This window comes from Balaenoptera borealis (genome assembly GCF_965194805.1).
Source record: "Balaenoptera borealis genome assembly, chromosome: 19".
Taxonomy (NCBI): Eukaryota; Metazoa; Chordata; class Mammalia; order Artiodactyla; family Balaenopteridae; genus Balaenoptera; species Balaenoptera borealis.
This window is the reverse complement of record NC_138878.1, coordinates 55,740,745-55,760,164: the sequence shown is the minus strand read 5'-3', so window position 1 is coordinate 55,760,164 and position 19,420 is coordinate 55,740,745. Positions and strand designations below refer to the sequence as shown.

Genomic DNA, 19,420 nt, shown 5'->3' with positions numbered 1-19,420 from the left:
ATGGGTGCCTCGGCTTCCAGGAACTGGCTAGTCGGTGTTTCCGCGCTGGAGCCTGAACCCGAGGAGGCGCTGGGTCTGGGCCAGCTGCCCACGGAGCTGCTCGAGATGGTGCTGAGCCACGTGCCCCCTCACGTGCTGCTCGCGCGCTGCCGCCGGGTGTGCCGGCGCTGGCGCGCCCTGGTGGACTGCCAGGCCCTGTGGTTGAACATCCTGGCCCGAGACCACGCCGCCCTGTGGCCCGTCCTCCGCACCTGCCTGCCCGCCGCCGACCACCCCAGGCCCTGCGTCCTGGGCCGCTTCTGCGAGCTCCGACCCATAGGACGCAACCTCCTCCGGAACCCCAAGGGCGAAGGTGGGGAGCCCAGGAAAGGGGTCCTCCTCGAGGAAGCAGGTGGGAGGGGCCAGATGCGGGGGGCGCTTGGACTCCGTGGGTGGCGTGGAACAGGATCCCAAGGGAGGAGCGGGAGGTGCAGGTCCCCGCGGGAAACCCCAGGGGACTTGTCCCTGGGCGGGTGGGATGGCAAGGAACGTGGGGACCCGTTTTCATTTAACAGAAGGTGTCCTGAAGTGGACAGTGCTGAGCAGTGAAGACGCTGGGCGGCGGCGGGGGAACACTCGGAGGTCATACCTAGTGCCTATATGCTGACCAGCTTCCTGTCTGCCTGCAGGTGCGTGTCGCTATTCCCCAAGGGCGGCTGTTGAGTACTTGCCTGGTCCTCATTGACCTTTCTCCCTCTTTCCTAGGGGGTATCACAAGAAGCAAGTGTTGGACCTGGAGAAGGAGGGCTTCTGGCCGGAACTCCTGGACAGTGGAAAGATGGAGATTTGTGTCTCTGACTGGTGAGTGTGATGATAAAAACAGCCCATTTTTATTTATTTATTTATTTATTTATTTATTTATGGCTGCACTGGGTCTTGGTTGCTGCGCTGTGGGTTTTTCTCTAGTTGTGGAGAGCTGGGGTTACTCTTCGTTGTGGTTCCCTGGCTTCTCATTGCTGTGGCTTCTCTTGTTAAGGAGCACGGGGTCTAGGCACACTGGCTTCAGTAGTTGTGGCACACGGGCTTAGTTGCTCCGTGGCATGTGGGATCTTCCCCGACCAGGAATTGAACCCATGTCCCCTGTATTGGCAGGTGGATTCTTAACCACTGCGCCACCAGGGAAGTCCCTGGGTGACTTTATTTAGGCCTCCTAACAGCCCCTTAGGATAAAGCAGGTAGGGAAATGAGACTTAACCACCATCATAACTTTAGTACTTAGCAGAGTACATTCCCTGAACCCCTCCCCTAACCCCCAAAGGGACCTGGATTGGAAGATGCCAGTTTGGATCCTATACAGAGGACTTGGGCCCAACTAAGTCTTGCCTGTGAATGAGATGCCCCTTGGTTTAGGAGGAGGCAAGGTAGGAGAGTTTGGCTAAAGGTCAGATTCTGGAACCAGAACCTCTCAGGTTCAAACCCTGGCTTCCCAGCTTTGTGGCCTTGGGCAAGTCACAGTGTGCCTCAGTTTCCCTATCTTTATAAGATAGGGTTATATGTCAAACACAAAGCCAGTGCTTTGAAGTTTGAGCTGTTTCAGTACCCTTCATGATCCTTGATCCTGTGGGAAAGTTATTTTTGGAACCTCAAACTGAGAAGTTTGGAATGGGGAGGTGATTTTTCCCTGGTGGCACAGCTAAGACTTGGCAGGGCCTGGCATTAGACTCATACTTGTCTGACCCTTGTGCTCTGTAGTGATGGTCTTGAAACTGGGGTCCATGAGCACCTTCCAGGGGATACAGGACCCAGATGATTTTAAGCAAGGTAAAATCCAAGTCCTCTACAGTTTTATGTTCCTTGTTCTAAAACAACTCACTACAGTTCACATCGATAGTGGGAGCATCATATAGTTATCCTTTCCCAATTCCTATCTCACAATCCTTCTTCAGTTTTACAGAAAATGAAAGCCCCTCACTGTGTTACGTGGTCCCCAGATGTAAAGACTACTTGAGAGACAGGAAAAGTGACCATTTAAAATTTTGGCCTTACCACATTCACTTTCAATCAAGGCACCGTAAACTTCCTCCCTCTGCAAATCCATATCTTTAGGAGGTGTATTTCCAATCAACTTTTGTTTTTAATTTAATCCTTTATCAAACTATTGTAGCATGGTTGTGTGGCTTTGAGCAATGGTGTACCAGTTGATTGTAATAATCAGTGACTCCCCAGTTTTGTCATACATCACCCAAAATATCTATAACTCCCAATATCTGGGTCACACTCTATACCAATTAAATAGAGTGTCTAGGCTGAGAGAGCCAGGCATCAACATCTGTGAGAAGTTTAGAGCCAACTATGAAGTTAAAGGGCACAATGTCAAGACCACCTTCCAACTGCCAGTTTGGGGGATTCCCAAAGCCACCCTCAGGCTCAGTAATTGACTAGAAAGACAGAACTGAATGGAAACTATTATACAATTAGTTTATTACATGGAAAATATACAGATTAAAATTAGCCAAGGGGACGATCACAGGGCAGCATCCAGGGGATACCAGACTTCCATTGCCCTCTCCGCATGGGGTCAGGACACATGACTGTCCTGGCCTCCCTGGGTGACAGTACGCATGGAATATTGCCAACCAGGGAAGCTCACCTGAGTTTATAGGGGCTTTATCCTGTGTTTCATCTCAGCCTCCAGGTCAACTGATATTGCGTGAGGCATCCTAAGTCACATTGTTGGTCTTCCTGCTGTGGTTTGCTCCCATTATAGACTATCTATGTGGATGTGGCCAGCCCCCACCAAATCATATTGGCAGGCTATTCAATGTGACCCAAGGTCCCCAGGTGAACAAAGATACTCCCGTCAGACATAACAGTCCAAGGGTCCAGAGATTACCTCCCAGTAGTGGACAGCAAAGACGTTACCTTTGGACAGGTCTAAATGCTTTTCTATAAGGTATCATTTCAAGATTCCAGATGATTCCAATCTGCAGCAATGTCTGGGAATCGCTAGTAGGAAATAGTTTAATCCAAAAGAAAAAATGTTAATGCTTAGAGTTTTATGGTCACAGGAAAAATTTTAAATTTCTAATTATATTCTTTGAGTGTGTGTGTGTGGGGGGGGTTGGCACAAACAGTATGAAAGGTAAGTCAGAAGAATTTAAAAATACATTAGTACTACATTAGGACAAAATTCTGTGGGAGAAGTAGAATGGACATCTAAGTCCAAGAAGTGGAGTGATGTGAAATCTCTGTAAAAGGAGATACTTACTTGTTTGTGTATTTATACCACCTATTACTCTTGTTTTTAAATTTTTAATTTCTAACATCAAAAATGCACATGTCTTGGTTGTGCAACTCAGTGAATTATTACGAGGTGAATACATTCGCTAAATCAAGAACAGAATGTTGCCAGCAAACCCCACCCTCAGCATCCCTCATGCACCATTCCCCATCACTTTCAACCCAAGGGTAGCACCATCCTGAATTCTGTCACCATAGATCAGTCTTGTCCGTTTTGGTACTTAATACATATTGAGTCATACAGTATATAGTTTGTATCTGGCTTCTTTCAATCAATAACACATTTGTAAATTCATCCATAATTGTATGTAGCTGCAGTTAGTTTACTTTCCTGGCTTTATAATATTCCATTACATGAATATACCGTAATCTATCCATTTACCGTTGAAGGACATTGGATGTTGTGTCTTTGAATATTGCTGGATAGCCCATCACCAATTTATCTAGATTCCTCTGGATCCTTGTAAATGGCTGATAAGAAAATTGTATCTTAAAACATCACAGTTGTACACATTGGAAATGACATCTTTTGCCACCAGTGAAATATAGAATGAGAAATAATATGGGAGGAGGTACCCTGAAGAGCACGGCTCTAGGTCATTACTTCTGAAATGAATGTGCATGCAGACCAGCTGGGGAGAGAGTTTAGTGCAGACGGATTCATTGGGTATGCGGAGGGGCCATACTCCTAAGTGACACTAATGGTGTCAGTCCCGGGGATCACAAAACTATTTTGTACTTGCATACATGGGAAGGCCATTCACGTGAAGCAGGCAGACCCCCAAAGAGATGGGAAGGCAAGTCCAGCCTTCAAGGTCTCCCTTCTCCCACAGGCGGAAGGACCAACAAAGAACTGACTGTATATATCAGCTAACTGTCCGACTTCTAGATGCCAACCAGGCCATCCTGGATCATTTCTCTCCTTTGCCTTTTCCTATCTGGAAGTGGAGAAACAGCGTCTCTCCTCGGGTGAGTCTCTGGGGTGTGGGAAAGGACAGTGAGGCTTATGATAATCTATTGCTGCATAAAAAATTGCCCTCAAATATAGTGGCTTAATAGCATCAGAACTCATTTTATCACCTCTCGTGGTTTCTATAAGTAGGGCTCTGCTGGGTGCTTCTGGCTCCATTCTCTCATGTAGTTGCCTTCAGACACTGGCTGGGGCCGAAGGACAGGGCAGGATGTGAGTGTGTATACAACTGGTGGCTGGCCAAGCATCTCTTGGTTTAGTCTCAGAGCTTGGCTATGGGATCTCTCTGCTTGGTCTAGTTTGGGCTTCCTCACAGCATGGCAGCTTTAGGGCAGTCAGCTGCTTCTTGGTGGCTCAAGCCTCCACCATGAGGCTTCTGGAGAAACCAGCAGAAGCTGCATTGCCTTTCTGACCCAGCCTTGGAAGTCACTTAGCAAAAGTCACCAGCGTCATTTCCACCACACTCTTGGTTACAAGGAAACCTGCCCAGATTCAAGGGAACAGGAATTAGACCCTATCCTTGGATAAGGAGCGGCATGATTCTAGAAGTACCTGTGGAGACATTGTCACAGCCATCTATGGAAAATACCACCTGCCTGAAGACCCCAACTCAGCTTTTGAGAGGAAGCCTATGTCACAATGAAGCTTACCTCTTTTCCTTCCTACAGGTCAGCCACGTGTTCTCCAACCTCAAGAAGGGCGTTCGCTTTGTGTCTTTTGAATGCTGCATCTGGGACTTGGAATTCAGAAATGAGCAGTATGGAATCTCTGTGACGAATTCCAGTGTCATCGTGCAGGTCTGTGTGTCCTAGTCGAGGGCTGTCCTGGAAAACTACCTGACCGTGCCTCCCAGGAGCTAGGCCCCTTGGCAGGGCCATCTCAGTAATCAAGGGCTTGTAGCTCCCTGACATCCTGGGATCTACTGGATCCGGTCGAAGTTCCTACTGGGCCCTGTCTTCAGATTCTGGAAGCTACTATAAGAAAGTTCCTCCATCAGATTTACTGGCTGCTGCTGCTCTAAGGCAGCCCCTGTTTTACTGAGTGGAGACGCAGTGATAAGCACAGGGAAACACTGGATCGTGAGAGGGCTTCTCACCTTCCACCCACACCAGGCCCTCTGTTTCGGCCCCAGTGCCCTCTGCCCTTGTCTCCTAGAAGCTCATTCCTATGGCTGAGAAAATTCCAGCCCCCACGGGTGGTGAACTTAACCCCATGGCGTTTCAAGACTGGGACCAGGACTCAGAGCTGAAAGTCAAACTACCTCAAAAAAATGTATGGGGACAGAGGGTTCTGCCCACCCTGTGAAAAATCAAGTGGTCCCCTGAGTCCAGCCTTACCCTGAATTGTATGGTGTATAAAATTATTTTGTTATTTTGAAATTCTTTTCAAACACGGAAAGAATAAATCAGGAATATATCGGCCAATCATAGGTAATAAAGGTATTATTTTGCCAATAGTGTCTCATGTCTTTTTAATAGAAATACAATGTTTCTGCATTGGTGACTACTTGGTTCACAGTAAGGAGTTGTCCCAGTTGAGGAGGGAAAATTGTACAGAAGAAAACACCTATAAAAGTTGTTCTCCAGTCGAGAGCATGGAAGTGTTAGCACCCTGTTTCCCAAGCCCTACGGAAATCATGGAGTCAAAGATGATCAATAAGGGTTAAAAGCATTAGGCAGGTGGTGGATGTGGGTACAGTGTCACAGTGACACCACATTGGTGACATTCTAGTCATGATGAGGGTGAGAGAGAACCAAGCAATAGCAGGATCCGGCTGTCCCCACCCCAGTCCAGGGGTCGTGGCTAGCCTCACTGCTGCAGGATCCTTAAGGAGTTCCAGTCTCCTGATGTAATGCAGATGAAGCCTGCTGCTGCCTTTGATGTAACTACCCTGAACTGCCCCACCCACCTGCAGTATAAGCATGGGACACACCCACTGGGGACAGTGTTTTGCCAGTATCATCAAAAGGGGAGTGTGACAGGTTGAAACAGACCTAAGAATCATGACCACATGTAGTGTGTGGTCCTGGTTCAGACAATTTAGCTCTGTAGGATATTTTTAGGTCAACTGGAGGAATTTGGATATGAGGAATATGAGACAGCATTTACAGGAAGGGAAAGGTGGAGACAATTGGCTCAACAAAAAAAGCAACCATATAATTTAATTTGGATGAATATATATTTCTATTTATATTGTACATATGTGCATATATGTAGGTATGTGTATATATATATGGCAAATTTAAATTATATACATATATATGTATATATATCCTTATATTTGTATTCTGGATTGCATTCTGGATATATATATATTCAGACAAATAAGAATAGGAGCTAAATTTTTACAGGGTTACTGCAATGGTGCTCAAGTGGTGAAGATTTTTATACCTATTGATTTTGCTTATCTGAATTTCCCATTTCCTATGTGTGTGTAGAAATACTATGTTATAGACAAATGTAAAGCATCCTCCAATGCAATTTCCCTTCCTTTCCAGAAATAACCAAATTTAGAAGGCATCTTTGCTGACAGGGTTTTTATTTTGTTATAGAGAATTCTAAATATAAGCAAATGTAGAGAGAAGAGTATTGTATGCTGCATGTATCTATTACCCAGAATCAGTTATCAACTTATGGTCAGTCTTCAATCCAATCCCCCATCAATTCTCTCCTCTTCTATATATATATATATATTTAATATATTTTTATTTTGACACAATCCCAAACTTATAGAGAAGTTGTAGGAATGGAACATAGAACTTTTTTTTCCCCTGTGAAACACTGATTACATTTCCAACTTGATGTGCCATCAACATCACAGCAAAATCCTTTCATGTGTATTTTCTACAAGTATGGACATTCTCCTACGTAAATAAAATACAACCATTGGCATCATGATGGTCACATTGATTAAATAACTGCCTGATGAAATAACAGAAAGGATTAACAGACCTTGGCCTATCTGCCTAGAAAGGTCTGTTTTTGGCAATAGAGATCCTGAATGATACAATAAAACAGTTAGGCTTACTTGATATTTTCAGTATATTATATCAAAAAACAAAACAAAACAAAATAGGATAGACAGTGTTTTCAAGTGAACATGGGACATTGTCTAGGATAGACCACATACTGGGACACAAAACAAGCCTCAACAAATTTAAGAGAATAGAAATTATTTTAAACATCTTTTCAGGCCACAACAGCATGAAACTAGAAATCAACCACAGGAAAAATAATGACTCCATGGAGGCTAAACAACATGCTACTAAAAAATCAATGGGTCAACAATGAACTCAAAGAGGAAATTAAAAAATACCTTGAGATAAATGACAATGAAAACACAACCATACAAAATCTACAGTATGCAGCAAAAGCAGTTCATAGTGAAACAGGCCTTCCTCAAAAAACAAATAAACAAAAAAACTCAAGTAAACAACCTACATTACCACCTAAAGGAATTAGAAAAAGAAGAATAAAGAAAACCTAAACTCATCACGAGGCAGGAAATAATAAAGATCAAAGAGGAAATAAATAAACTACACTTTAGAAAATTTTTTTTTTAATTAATTAATTTATTTATTTATTTATGGCTGTGTTGGGTCTTCGTTTCTGTGCGAGGGCTTTCTCTAGTTGCGGCAAGCGGGGGCCACTCTTCATCGCAGTGCGCGGGCCTCTCACTATCGCGGCCTCTCCTGTTGCGGAGCACAGGCTCCAGACGCGCAGGCTCAGTAGCTGTGGCTCACGGGCCTAGTTGCTCCGCGGCATGTGGGATCTTCCCAGACCAGGGCTCGAACCCGTGTCCCCTGCATTGGCAGGCAGATTCTCAACCACTGCGCCACCAGGGAAGCCCAGAAAATTTTTTTTTAAAAATTAATAAAACTGGGACTTCCTTGGTGGCGCGGTGGTTAAGAATCTGCCTGCCGATGCAGGGCACAGGGGTTCGAGCCCTGGTCTGGGAAGATCCCACATGCCACAGAGCAACTAAGCCCGTGCACCACAACTACTGAGCCTGTGCTCTAGAGCCTGCAAGCCACAACTACTGAAGCCCATGTGCCTAGAGCCTGTGCTCCGCAACAGGAGAAGCCACCGCAATGAGAAGCCCGCACACCGCAGTGAAGAGTAGCCCCGGCTTGCCACAACTAGAGAAAGCCCGTGTGCAGCAGCAAAGATCCAATGCAGCCAAAAATAAATAAATAAATTAATTAATTAACTAAAAAAAATTAATAAAACCAAGAGCTGGTTTTTTGAAAGGGTAAATGAAATCGACAAAACTCTGGCCAGCTCACCAAGAAGAAAAGAGAGAGGACTTAAACAATATAAGAATTGAAAGAGGAGAAATGGGAATTACCTGGTGGTCCAGTGGTTAGGACTCTGAGCTTCCACTACAGGAGACACAAGTTCGACCTCTAGATGGGGAACTAAGATCCCACATGTGGGCAGCACAGCCAAAAAATAATAATAATAAAGGAAAAAAAAGAAAAGAAAGAGGAGAAATAACAACTGATATTGCAGAAATACAAAAAACCATAAGAGAATACTATGAACAGTCATATGCCAACAAATTGGATAACCTAGAAGAAATGGACAAGTTTCTAGAAACATACAACCCACCAAAACTGAATCACGAAGAAATAGATAATTTGAACAAATCTATCACTAGAAGTGAAATAGACTCTGTAATTTAAAAACTCCCTACAAACAAAAGTCCAGGACCGGATGGCTTCACTGGGGAATTCTACCAAACATACAAAGAAGAACTTATACCAATCCTTCTCAAACTCTTCCAAAAGACTGAAGAGGTGGGAACACTCCCAGAGTCATTCTATGAAGCCATCATCACCCTGATACCAAAACCAGACAAAGACACTACCAAAAAAGAAAATTACAGGCCAATATCTTTGATAAATATAGATGCAATATACATTTCAAGGACCTAATAAGAGTTATAATTTCAAGCTTTCTCAGAGGAATACTTTTATTCTCTTGGGGTCAGAATTTTGAAGAGGTGTTTTATCAAGCTGACTTTCTCTAGAATGTCAAAAGAACTCCCTCCGGGCCATTTAAAAGTTAAGTGCTCACAAGCATTGGCTTTGTTCCAATTGTACATGATGCCAGCCAGAGTTCCAGTGAGTGGCTGTTCATCCAGGAGCTTTCCTCCTACATGAAAACACACAGGACATTGGCTAGGAGGAGGAATCCACGATAGTTCTCCCCTGGGTGGCACTGTCCTGTGCATGGCTTCCCAATAGCACTCCCATTACTGTGACACCAAAATGCACCCATAACTTTCCCAAAAGGCCCCTGGGGTGCCTTGTACACCCTCCTCTTCTGGGAGCTATTACTCTCTAATCATTATCTTCTGGGTGGTAAGCCCTTTTGGAACCCAATTATATTTGGTTTCCTTCTTAATCAGAGTACCTCATGGGATGTAATTCCAAGAATTAACAGAGACTGTCTCTGAGGAGGAAATTAAAGAATGGAGAAGAAAATTTGCTTGTCAGTATCTGCCCTTTAATCTTACTTGAAGATTTTAAACTATTTTTAAACCACTTTTTGAACTCAAGATTGGGTCATAATCAATTTTAATAATCTCATTATCAAAGAGATTCCCATAGCTTAAACATTACATCAAAAAATAATGTATTGCCAAGGGCAGAAGGGTGTGGTTTCTAAGATTTGCTTCAAATTGCCTGGGGGAGCAAGTGGGTGGGAGTAGAGATGAAACCAGATCGGTCGGGAGTTAACTGTTGGCGCTCCTTACACTATTCCACTTTGGGATATGTTAGAAAACAACAATAGTAAAAATTTTTTTGACAGTGTACATATTGCAAAGAAATTTGGCCCGTATAATAGTCAATCCATCTCTCAGAACTCAGGGCCTCCCTTCCCAGACTGCTTATGGCCCCATTTTCCCTTCCCTGCTCTATTTCCCAGAGCACTGATCACCTTCTAACATACTACACAACTTTCATGTCACGTCCACTGCTCATCATGGCCCATGTGAATTACAGTCTGATTTAATGCTTATTCCATTTTTTTTAAAAAACTGTTTTATTCTCTTCTATATTTGTGGAGAGGATTTGGGGGGATTGGCAGGGAATTTTTTTTTTCTTCGCCAAGCCCAGTGGCATGTGGGATCTTAGTTCCCTGACCAGGGATCGAGCCCGTGCCCCCTGTAATGGAAGCAGAGTCTTAACCACCGGACCGCCAGGGAAGTCGCAGGGGATTTTATTTTTAATAATTTCCCAACAGTATATAATTTGCTTACTATGCCTCCTGTTCACCATGTCTCTCCCCCTAGAAGGTAAGTTCCATGTGGGCAAGAATCCACGTCTAGTTTTACTTGCTGATATTGAAAATTATATGGGTAGCTCCCCTTTTATTTTTCTTGCATAGAGTTGGTATAGAGGTTAAAAGCAAGGATTCTTGAGCCAGCCTGGCTAAGTTCAAATCCCAGCTCTGTCACCTACTAGCTGTGTGAGCTTGGGTAGGTCACTTGGCCTCACTTGTGAAGCGGGGGCACAGCCATACCTACATCAAGGGGTTGCTACCCTGACTGGTAGTAAAAGACTCCATGAAGGTTGACTGGGGTTATTACTGGTTACAACACTCATTTAGGGAGTCAGATAGAAATGCATCTGGCTCCTGCTGGAGCCTGTTTTCTCCTGTGCAATGATCTCCAAGATGCTGGGTCCTTAAATGTGATCATTTTTACAGGAGCTAATGGATATGAGGCCTCCTGCCTTACTGAAATAGCAGCAGTTGTTCAGCACCAAGGGCCTTACAGCCTGGTTAGGGACACTCCAAGGGGCCACTGGTGTGCACAAAGAGCGACAGACTCTGGCTCCTGGCGGCCCCTACTCTGGGAGGTTTGGTTGGGCAGTTCCCTCTCAGTCCAAATACAGCCTGAAGGAGGCGGGTGTCTGGAGGATACAGGAGGTGGGCACAGGAGGGGCTGGCTAGTAAGTCGGAGCAAGGCAGAGGGAGGAGGGGGCATGACAGTAAGAAAGGAGGGGCAGGCAGAGACTGTGGAGTCAGAAGGAGCATGGGGCAGGGGAGGTGGCTGGCAGTGGTGTTGGGTATTAAGAAGGGAGGGGCAGGCAAATAAAAAGGGCAGAGGTAGAGATGGGGGCCCATGACGCTAGATGAAGGCTTGCCTGCGAGGAGCACTGGCTGAGATGCAGGGTAGGACTCGGGGGTCTGCAAGGTCGCAGAGGAGGTTGGCTGCCGGAGGCTGTGATGCAAATGGTAGACAGGGGCTTAGATCGCCTGCTGGCAAGGACGGGTTGGGAGTTTGGGGCCTTGAGGATGGGGCTGGGGGTGGTGAGGGTAAGGAGGTGGCTGAGTGGGCTTAGGAGGTGACAGTCTTGGGGTGTGGCTGGCAGGGGCGGGGCTGGTAGAAGCTGCAGCTCCCTGATGTCTTGAGACTGGCTCTCCAGCAGAGGCAGCCGGGCCTGGCAAGGAGACCATGTGCGCCTCAGCCTCCAAGGGCCTGCCCACCAGGGTCCCCACTCTGGACCCCCAACCCAAGGAGGCGCTGGGTCTGGGCCAACTGCCCACGGAGCTGCTCGAGGTGGTGCTGAGCCACGTGCCCCCTCACGTGCTGCTCGGGCACTGCCGCCGGGTGTGCCCGCGCTGGCGCGCCCTGGTGGACTGCCAGGCCCTGTGGCTGAACATCCTGGCCCGAGACCACGCCGCCCTGTGGCCCATCGTCAGCACCTACCTGCCCCCCGCCGACGACCCCAGGCCCTGCGTCCTGGGCCGCTTCTGTGAGCGCAGACCCATAGGACGCAATCTCCTCCGGAACCCCAAGGGCGAAGGTGGGGAGCCCAGGAAAGGGGTCCTCATGGGAGCCGGTGGGAAGGTGCTGAGGGGCAGGCACAGGAAAGCCGAGAGGCATGTCCCTGGGCGAGTGGGCTGGCGAGGAACTTGGTCACAAACCTTTTTTATTTAACAGAAGCCTTCCTGAAATGGACCGCGCTGAGTGGAGGAGATGCCTGGGGGGCAGAGGAAAACTGGGAGGTCACGCCCAGGGCCTATAGGCAGAGCAGCTTCTTGTCTTCCTACAGGTGAATGTCCCTCTTCCCCAAGGGCCAGGGCGGTGGTGAGTACTTGCCTGGCCTCTTGACCTTTCTCCCTCTTTCCTAGGTGGTGTCACAAAAAGGAAGTGTTGGACCTGGAGGAGGAGGGCCTGTGGCCAGAACTCCTGGACAGTGGAAAGATGGAGATTTGTGTCTCTGACTGGTGAGTGTGATGATAAAACAACCCTTTTGCGGACGGCTGACGTTGGCATGGGTGACTTTATTTAGACCTCCTAACAACCCCTTAGGATAAAGCAGGTAGGGAAATGAGACTTCACCACCATCAGAGCTTTAGTACTTAGCAGAGTACATTCCCTGAACCCCTCCCCTAACCCCCAAAGGGACCTGGATTGGAAGATGCCTGGTTGGATCCTATACAGAGGACTTGGGTCCAATTCCGTCTTGTCTGTGAATGAGATGCCCCTTGGTTTAGGAGGAGGCAAGATAGGAGAGTTTGGCTAAAGGTCAGATTCTGGAGCCAGAACCTCTCAGGTTCAAACCCTGGCTTCCCAGCTTTGTGGCCTTGGGCAAATCACAGTGTGCCTCAGTTTCCCTATCTTTGTAAGATTGGGTTATATGTCAGGTACCTAGCCAGTGCTTTGAAGTGTGAGCTCTTTCAGCACCCTTCATGACCCTTGACCCTGTGGGAAAGTGTGTTTTGAAACATCAAATTGCGAAGTTCAGAAAGGGGAGGTGACTTCCCCTGGTGGCACAGCTAGGGCTTGGCAGGACCTGGAATGAGGCTCATACTTGTCTGACTCCAGAGCTTGTGTTCTGTAGTGATGGCCTTGAAACTGGGGTCCATGAAGACTTTCCAAGGGATACCTGACCCAGATGATTTTAAGGGAGGCAAATTCCAAATTCTCTATGCTTTTATGTTCCCTGTTCTACAATTACTCAGCTACAGATCACATCAATAGTGGGAACATCATATAGCTATGCTTTCCTAATTCCTATCTCTCGGTCCTTCTCCCGTTTTACAGAAATAGCCCTTCACTATAGTGTATGGTCCCCAGATGTAAAGACTTCTCGGGAGACAGGCAAGGTGACCATTTGAAATTTTGGCTTTACCACATTCACTTTCAAGGCACCGTAATTTTCCCACTTCCTCATGTGCATCTCATCAGCAGATGTGTTACGGAGCCCAAGCTCGGTCTGCTCGCCACAGAACAGGCCAGTATATCTGGAGACGCATTGCTGGAACAGGAATAACGATTTTAATTGGAAAGCTAGAAGACCGAGAAGATGACAGACTAAAGTCTCAAAAAACCATCTTCCCTCAGTCCGAATCTGGGCTCCTTTTATCCACAAGAAGGGGAGGGGCCCACTGTGGCGCCAACTAATGGCTGAGCAGGGCTGCTATAGCTCATGCCTGCCCCGCCTCTATTACAGATGTATTTACAACTAACTTCTGTTTTTAATTTATTCATTCATCCAACTACTGTAGCGTGTTTGTGTTGCTTCGAGCAATGGTGTACCTTTTGTTTGTGATAATCAGTAACTCCCAAATTTTGCCAGGCATCACCCAGGAACACTGAAAACTCCCAATGCCTGGGTCACACTCCATACCCATTAAATCGGAGTGTCTGGGGTGAGAGAGCCAGGCATTAACATCTGTGAGAAGTTTAGAGCCAACTGCAAGGTTAGGGGGCACAATTCCAAGACCACCCTCAGGCTCAGTAATTGACTAGAAAGGCAAAACGGAATGAAAACTCTTATACAATTAGTTGATTACAGGGAACAGGTACAGATTAGAATTAGTCAAGGGGAAGATCATGGGGCAGCAACCAGGGGAAGTATCCAATAGCAGACTTCCATTGCCCTCTTCCCTTAGAGTCAGGACACATGACTGTCCTGGCATCCATGGGTGACAGCACGCATGGAATATTGCCAACCAGGGAAGCTCACCTGAGTTTTTGCTGGGGCTTTATCATGGTCAACTGATACTGCATACTGCATCCTAAGTCATACTGTTGGTCTTCCTGGAGTGGCTCACCCCCATTATGTGACTATCTAGGTGTATGTGGCCAGCCCCCACCAAATCCTATTGGCAGGCTATTTGTGTGTGTGTGTGTGTGTGTGTGTGTGTGTGATTGGCACAGAACAGTGTGAAAGGTAAGTCATAAGAACATAAAAATATATTAATACTAAATTAGGACACAATACTGTGGGAGAAGTAGAATGGACATCTGATTCTAAGAAGTGGGGTGATGTGAAAGGTAGTTGTTTGTGTACTTATACAGCCCATTACTCTTAAGTTTTTAAATTTTAACTTCTAACATCAAAAATTTATCCATCTACATTGTATGTTGTTTCTTTGAATGTTGCTGGATATCCCATCACCAATTTATTTAGATGCCCCTGGGTCCTTCTACGTGGCTGATAAGAAAATTGTATCTTAAAACATGAACACTGTACACATTGGAATTGACATCTTTTGCCACCATTGAAGCATAGAATGAGAAATAATACGACGGGAGGAGGTACCCTGAAGAGCACGGCTCTAGGTCATTACTTCTGAACTGAATGTGCATGCAGACCAGCTGGGGAGCGTGTTTCGTGCAGGTGGATTCGGCTGGATATGCAGAGGGGTCAAGCTCCCAAGTGACACTGATGGTGCTAGTTCCCAGGACTCCAGCACCATTTTGGGTTTGCATACATGGGAAAGCCATGCAGGTGAAGCAGGCAAACCCCCAAAGAGATCGGGCGACAAATCCAGCCTTCAAGATCTCCCTTCTCCCACAGGTGGACAGAACAACAGTACACTGACAGTTTGTATCGGCTGATTGTCCAGCGTCTAGATGCCAGCCAGGCCATCCTGTATCATTGCTCTCCTTTGCCTTTTCCCATCCCCCAGTGTAGAAACAGTTTCTCCTTTGAGGTGAGTCTCTGACAGGGGAGTGGGAAAGGACAGTGGGGCCTCTGTTGATCTATTGCTGCATAACAAACCGCCCCCAAAATTAGTGGCTTAATATCAACAATACTCATTTTCTCACCTCTCGTGGGTTCTATGAGTAGGGCTCTGCTGGGAGTCTCTGGCTCTGGTCTCTCATGTAGTTGCATTTCAGACACAGGCTGGAGCTGAAGGCATGTTGGGGTGTGAGTGTATATACAGCAGCTGGTGGCTGGCCAAGCACCTCTTGGTTTAGTCTCAGAGCTTGGCCTTGGGATCTCTCTGCTTGGTCTAGTTTGTGCTTCCTCACAACCTGGCGGCTTTAGGGCAATCAGACTGCTTCTTGGTGGCTCAAGCCTCCACCATGAGGCTTCTGGAGAAACCAGCAGAAGTGGCATTGCCTTTCTGACCCAGCCTTGGAAGTCACTTGGCAAAATCACTCATCATCACTTCCACCACACTCTTGGTTACAAGGAAACCTGCCCAGATTCAAGGGGACGGGAATTAGACTCCAGCCCTGGGTGAGGAGTGGCGTGATTCTAGAAGTGCATGTGGAACTGGAGACATTGTTGCAGCCATCTATGGAAAATACACCTGTCAGAAGGCCCCCAACTCAGCTTTTGAGGGGAAGGCCATGGCACAATGAGACTTACCTCTTTTTCTGCCTACAGGCCAGCCATGTGTTCTCCAACCTCAGGAAGGGTGTCCGCTTTGTGTCTTTTGAACACTGAGTCCGGGATATTGATTTCTGTTCTCAGCAGTACGTATTCTATCTGTTCAACTCCAGTGTGATTGTGCGGGTCCGTCTGTCCTAGTCGTGGGCTGTCCTTGTAAAACGACCTGACCGTGCCTTCCAGAAGCTGGGCCCCTTGGCAGGGCCATCTCAGTAATCAAGGGCTTGTAGCTCCCTGACATCCTGGGATCTCATGAATCCAGTCGAAGTTCCTACTGGGCCCTGTCTTCAGGTTCTGGAAGCTACTAGGAGAAAGTTCCTCCATCAGATTTACAGGCTGCTGCTGCTCTAAGGCAGCCCCTGTTCTACTGAGTGGAGACGCAGGGGTGAGCACGGCGAAATGCTGGACCGGGAGAGAGCTCCTCGCCCTCCCCCCATGCCAGGCCCCTCTGGCTCGGCCCCAGTGCCCTCTGCCCTTGCCTCCTCCTGTTTCTGCATCAGAGACTTTATTGGTCCCTTCCAGGAAGCCCTCTCCTCCTGTCTGAACTGGAACCTTATCCCTATGGCTGAGAAAATTCCAGGCCCCAACCTTCTGTGATTTCAAGACTGGGACCAGGACTCAGAGCTGAAAGTTAAACTAGCTCAAAACATGTTTGGAGACAGGTTTCTGCCCACCCTGTGAACAATGAAGCGGTCCCCCGAGCCCAACCCTACCCTGAATTGTATGGGGTATATAATTATTTTGTTATTTCGAAATTCTTTTTAAACATGGAGAGAATAAATGAGCAATATATCTGCCGATCATAGGTCATAAATGTATTATTTTGCCAAAAGTGTCTCAGCTCTTTTTAATAGAAATACAATGTTACAGCCTTGGTGACTACTTTGTTCACAGTAAGGAGTTGTCCCAGTTGAGGAGGGAAAACTGTACAGAAGAAAACACCAGTAGAAGGTGTTCTCCAGTCAAGAGCATGGAAGTGTTAGCACCCTGTTTCCCAAGCCCTACGGAAATCATGGAGTCAAAGATGATCAATTAGGGTTAAAAGCATTAGGCAGGTGGTGGATGTGGGTACAGTGTCACAGTGACACCACATTTGTGACATTCTAGTCATGATGAGGGTGAGAGAGGACCATGCAATGGCGGGATCCGGCTGTCCCCACCCCAGTCCAGGGGTCGTGGCTAGCCTCACTGCTGCAGGATCCCTAAGGAGTTCCAGTCTCCTGATGAAATGCAGATGAAGCCTGCTGCTGCCTTTGATGTAACTACCCTGCCCCACCCACCTGGCAGGGAGACACAGCTAGAGGGGTTAGTGTTTTTCCAGTATCATCAAAAGGGGAGTGCGACAGGTTGAAACAGACCTAAGAGTCATGACCACATGTAGTGTGTGGTCCTGGAGTAGATACTGGTTTGGACACTTCAACTCTGGAGTGATTTGGATAATTTTGGGTCAACTGGAGAGATTTGGATAGGAGGAATATGAAACAGGCAATTACAGGGAGGGAAAGATGGAGACATTTGCCTGAAGAAACAGGCTTATAATTTAATTTTTGCATATATACTCCTACGTGTTGTACTGTACATATATGCGTATTTGTAGGTGTGTGTACATATATGCCAAGTGAAACTTATACATATATTTATTTAGATACATATATTTCCTTGTATTTGTATTCTGGATTACCTTCTGGATATATCTATTCATAATAAGAATATGAACTAACGCATTACAGGGTTACTGCAATGGTGAACAGTGGATAGAGGTGATTTTTGTACCTCCTATTTTGCTTATCTGAATTTCTCATCTTCTGCGTGTGTGTGTAGAAACACAGTGTTATAGACAAATACAAAGCGGCCTCCAGTGCAATTTCCCTTCCTTTCCAGAAATAACCACATTTAGAAGACATCTTTGCTGACAGGGTTTTTAAATTTTGTTTTGGAGAATTCTATATATAAGTAAATATAGAGAGAAAAGTATTGTAATCTCCATGTATCTATTACCCAGAAACAGTTTTCAACTTATGGCCAGTCCTCAATCCACACCCCCATCAGTTGTCCCCTCTTCTATATGTTTTTTTAATGTATTTTTTAATATATTTTTATTTTGACAGAATCTCAAACTTAAAGATACATTGTAGTTATAGTACATAGAGCTTTTCCCCCCTGAAACATTTAGTACATTTCCAACTTGATGCACCATCAACATCACTGCAAAATCCTTTCATGTGTATTTTCTACAGATATGGACATTCTTCTACATAACTACAATTGGAATAATGAAGGTCACATTGATAAAATAACAGAAAGGCTTAACATATCTTGTCTCTCTTCTTTGAAAAGCCTGTTTGCAAGGTGGGCTGGAATCTGGGAACTTGAATTTTGGAAGTTGTCCCACCATTTCCTAACTGATAAGAAGGCTCATTGTTCTTAGACTGTGCAAACACTGTGGTTTCTGCTCAACACCTGCTTTCATATGGGGAGCCTGGAATTTTGGTACATGCCAGGCAGAGAGGGTCCTCTGTGTCCAGGGCCCAGTGAAACCCTAGGGTGCTGGGTCCCTCATGAGATTCCCTGGACATCACACACACGTGACTGCATTTTTATTGCTGGGAGAAGAGAACATTTTGCGTGACCCCCCCGGGGAAGGGAGAGGACAGAAGGAAGAGGCACATGGATTCTTCCAGTCTCTGCTTGTGTGTTTTTCCCTTAGGATCCACCGTGCATCCTTACTGCACCCCTGGAGTGAGTCCAACTATAGGCTGAGTCCCCCAAGTCCTTCTGGCAAATATCCAACCATGGGGGTAATCTTGGGGCCACACAAACATGTGCACAGTTGTGGCAGGGGTGGCACTGCTAGAAGGAGCCTAGCTACCTAAAGTATGGTTACCCTGTTTGGGAGAAAGGGAGGGGGTGGGGAATGGTGAAACCCCAGGGCCTGGTGGTCATGGAGTTGCTCATGGTTTGAAACAGCTGAGCTGCTCTCTGTTTGAAACCGAGTCCCCCTAAAACTGTAACCCTTACCAAGTCTATGATTAACCTCTTTACCCAAAACTTTAGTCCTTTTCTTGTTCCACCCCTGTTCCCCTCAAGAATGAGGAGTATCAAAGAAAAGGGGGGATTGAAACTGAGGAGGACCCTGCAGGGCCCTCCCGAGTAAAAAGTCTTTCCAAGGCCCCTGTTTCTTGTTTGTAGGGAAAAGGCTTCAGCCTCCTAGACCTTCCCTGATTTCTGATGAAAGAAATTTTCACATATTGAGGTCTGGGGAAGACATTGTGGCTTATACATGATGTAACTCAAATTTTATGCTAACTAAAACAGCCTGTTTACAGCCTATCAAAAATACATTGTAGGGACTTCCCTGGTGGCGCAGTGGTTAAGAATCCGCCTGCCAATGCAGGGGACACGGGTTCAAGCCCTTGTCCGGGAAGATCCCACATGCCGCGGAGCAACTAGGCCTGTGCACCACAACTACTGAGCCTGCGCTCTAGAGCCCGCATGACACAACTACTGAAGGCCGCGCGCCTAG

General features: G+C 46.4%; 2 pseudogenes across 2 annotated transcripts; both read left to right on the top strand.

The window, feature by feature from the left end:
* Positions 1-895, top strand: LOC309616514 (F-box only protein 27 pseudogene; annotated as a pseudogene). Its single transcript, XR_014249824.1, has 3 exons — positions 1-431; positions 591-668; positions 745-895. The product of XR_014249824.1 is annotated as an F-box only protein 27 pseudogene (transcript).
* Positions 896-11,475: 10,580 nt separating this feature from the next.
* LOC309616319 (F-box only protein 27 pseudogene) lies at positions 11,476-19,237 on the top strand (annotated as a pseudogene). The gene has a single exon. The product of its transcript is annotated as an F-box only protein 27 pseudogene (transcript).
* Positions 19,238-19,420: the final 183 nt, after the last annotated feature.